This window comes from Myotis davidii, unplaced genomic scaffold, assembly GCF_000327345.1.
Source record: "Myotis davidii unplaced genomic scaffold, ASM32734v1 scaffold268, whole genome shotgun sequence".
NCBI lineage: Eukaryota > Metazoa > Chordata > Mammalia > Chiroptera > Vespertilionidae > Myotis > Myotis davidii.
The window spans coordinates 5639047-5642991 of NW_006383015.1; the positions used below are offsets into that span (position 1 = coordinate 5639047).

A 3945-nucleotide genomic window follows, 5' to 3' on the forward strand; every position below is an offset into this window, starting at 1 on the left:
ACCCTGGCTTTTTTCAGACTCCAATTATTATAACCATGTTATAGAGTTCTCTGACATACAATTTTGGAAACTTGAGTGCCTCTTCATTCATTTGTTGGAATGGGCCTGACACTAAATTGCTTTAGCATCATATGGCTTGTCAGATATTCTACCTAAACTCAGCCATTAGAAGTGAGTAATAACCCTGACCTTTACTGAATTTCTGACTTACAAGGTGTGCCAGAGAAAATATTTTCAAATCATTGGATGTTCAATTCTTCACAATTGTTGGAGGATAAATAAAACACAAATCAATTACATATTTTTCTAGATATGCCAGATCATATAACCTGTTTCCCATTGTCCTTAGGATAAAATCTGCTTGTCTTTCCATAAATTAGTATGCCTCCTTCTCTCATTCACTGTGGTTCACCCAGACCACATTTCTCGTTATCTCTCCAACTCACCAAGACTGGTTTTCCCCTCTGGAACTTTGCAACTGTCGTTGTCTATGGTGAAATAGCTTTCCTCCTAAATGTGTCATGGCTGGGTTCTTCTCATCATTTAAGTGTGCCTCAATTATCGTCTTTCAAAGAGGCCTTTTTCAATCTCTTAGTTACTCTCCATCAATTAAACATGTATCATTTTCATAATATTTATCACTATTAAAATTAGTTTAGTGATTTGTCCGTTGGTCACCTATATTCCAAGTGGTATGTCATCTGTGAAACCTTATCCACCTCATTTACCAGTCTATCTCAGTGTCTAGAACAGTGTCCCACATGGAGTAAGTGCTACATAAATATTTTAAATATTTCTTAAATAAATAAATAAAGCTAGATTATCAGAGTAGTGACCTACATTGAGGGACAGCAGCCATAAAAACTAGCTTTTATATTATAACAAAATTTGGAGGATTTAATTCATTATATCCCTCAGTATTCCTCTGAAGGATTTATAGGGGATATTTATCTTGCATACTTACATACAAGATCAATTAATAACTTGTGTGCTTTGACTTGGGATCATATATCACTTGTATCCTATCTTATTTCTATCCCTGGCTGACAAACACAGAACCAAATCTGAGATCCTCCTCCAAAAATGAAAAAGAAATTTAGGGTGCACATCTGGAGTCCTGAATGCAGTCTTAGAATTATTGCGTAGTATCATTTTTACCATCTCTTTATTTTATCTTAACACATCGCACTGTATGTATTTCTGTAAGTTTTCTCAAATCCTTTTTAGAATGAGACAAGTCAGATAAAAAAGAACAAATATATAAAATATGTATGTCCATTTGATGTCTATAGACAGCCTACCTCAGGCTCCTCTCCCCTGCAAATCCTTTAACTAAAGTAGCTCTTAAAGTCCACTGGTTACAATTCAGCATTCAATCAAATACTGTCTTATAGTATGCTCTAGTTGTTTCATAATATAGATATCGTAAGTCCCTATATATGTATATATGTTCTCCAAAGTACCTGGCACATATAGGTATTCCATAGACCTTTATTAAATTAATGAATGAACAAACTGCTCGATGAAGGGGCAATATTGTTTTTAAAACTTCTAAAAACCAAACCAGTTCCTAATATTCTGGAATCACACCTATAAAAGCAATGGGAATTTAGGAAATTTGTTGTCTAATAGGTTTACTACAAGAACAAAGAAAGTATTGATGATGTTCAACTCCATAAATATTAAGAGACAGTCTATGCCACGCTTGCAGGATACAGAATTTTACTAGACACCAATTCATCAACTTTGCAATGCTTTTGTATTGATTCTAAAGTGCTTTTTGGATGAACTTTGAAAGCCATTTGCTGAGTGTGAGATTTTGTAGGCTTGAGGTTGTCAATAAATGTGTTTTGCTGTAATTAATAACTATATGTTCTTGCACCTGTGGGGAAGATGAAGCATCTTTCTAATTTCGTGTTCAGCAATAAACATGAGCAACTGTCTGCATGATTCCTTTTTTGATTCCAGCTGCCAACAGCTTGGAAGGCTTTGAGTCCAGCGAGCTCCACATTCCCTCATTAGCTGGTGTCCCCATTTATTTTTCTGCCTAAATGGGTAGAGAAGTCATTTTGTTTAGCTCATTCGGATCTGTTGAGAAAGATACCAGTGTATCAACACCTGTCACTTTTCAGTAAATCCTAAGAGGAGCTGGAGCTTTACAGCAGACTTGCCTTGGCAGGAAACAAAAGGCTTGAGGATGGCAATAAATGACTCGTTCCATGAAGCTGCTATCTCCTCCCTTAAAGTGGGGAATGAGCATCAGCCTATTATGGACGTAATTAATCCAAATCACTTACAAGACAGTAAAACTTAATTATGGATTCTTAAAAGTGAAGAACTCACCAATTATGCTTAATAGGCTTTTTCTTGATTGTCGCTAGTGAGTTAAGTTTGTTGAGGCTATTTTCCCAACAGATGATTTTTTAAAATACAATTTTATTTTTAGTTAAGTAGACTTGGTATAACAGTGCCTTGTGGTGGTATGTCAAATACATCCACTGACTTCACTTTAGTCCCTGTATTTTGAAAAACTATTAATTAAGAAGTAAACTCTTGGATGTCTTCATGTAATTGGCATTCTCGGTACCTTAGAAACCTTCTTTCTTTATTATCTGTTAAAAATATTTCCCTCTATATCTGAACAGCTGAATATTTGTCTTTATATTTAATGTTTTTAATCTCTGAGCTTGAGAGTGCAAACAGGGCAAAAGACTTCAAAATTCATTCTGATTTTGTCAGATTCAACAGTGGGTCAACTGTTGTTTGTGAGTGAGAACTTCATCCCTTGAAAGTGTATTAACAAGGACCTTATAAACTTGATGACCCTTCCTACCCACAGAGGATTAAGCTGTCCCCAGAAACCAGCAGTTTATTCTTAAAAAGTAACTATGAGAACTAACATTTATTGAATTTTTGTTATGTGCCAGGTACTTTTCTATAGCAGTCTACATGGGTTATCTTATTTACCTGTACCACTGTTCATAAAACAGGTACTATTACTGCCCACTCTTTATCAATTAGGAAGCTGAAGCACAAGGAGTTTAGACAATTTGTGCAAAGTCATGCAGCAAGTCAGTGATGGAGTCAGACTTTAAACTCAAGAACCCTGGTTTTAATCCTTATAGTCCAATACTCGCACTTGACTAGAGGGTAGAAAGGGATATACACATGCATGTGCTCTTGCTTTTTTAAAGTTTGTCATGTGCTTACTTTTGTAAAGCACCACGGTCAATATCATCCTATCTAATAAAAAAGAAACATGGTAATTAGCCATACGACCACTAATCTTCCCATTGGCTAATCAGCGAGATATGCAAATTAATCGACAGCCAAGATGGCAGCTAATTTGCATATGTCAGCCCCAAGCCTCAGACTGAGGCTTTAGGCTGGGGCCTGGGCGGAGCCAGCCAGCAATCGGCCTCAGGGAGCTAGGGGTGCCCTGGCCCAGGCCTAACACCTTGGCCAGAGGCTTTAGGCTTGGGCCGGGGAGTTGCCGCCAGCGATCATGAGCCAGCAATTGTGGATGGCGGCGGCTGCAGGGAGCTGGGGGTGCCCCGGCCCAGGTCTAAACCCTCAGCCTGAGGTGTTAGGCCTGGATCAGGGAGGAGCCAGCCAGCAATCGTTGATGGCGGGGAGCATGGGGGCGGGGGTCCGGCCCAGGCCTAACACCTCAGCCAGAGGCTTTAGGCTTGGACTGGGGTGGAGCCAGCCAGCGATCGTTGAGCCAGCGATCATTGATGGCGGCCCAGGCCTAACACCTCGGCCTGAGGCTTTAAGCTTGGGCCAAGGAGGAGCCAGCCAGCTATCGTTGATGGTGGCAGCGGCGGGGAGCTGGGGGGGAGGGGCCCCGGCCCAGGCCTAACACCTCAGCCAGAGGCCTTAGGCTTGGGCCTGGGCGGAGCCATCCAGCAATCATTGATGGCAGCAGCGCAGGGAACCAGGCGG

The 3945-nt window shown here is 40.2% G+C and overlaps 1 pseudogene; it reads right to left on the reverse strand.

The window, feature by feature from the left end:
* The window catches only part of LOC102765958, a 14217-nt pseudogene that overhangs the window by 1342 nt on the left and 8930 nt on the right, over nucleotides 1-3945 (reverse strand).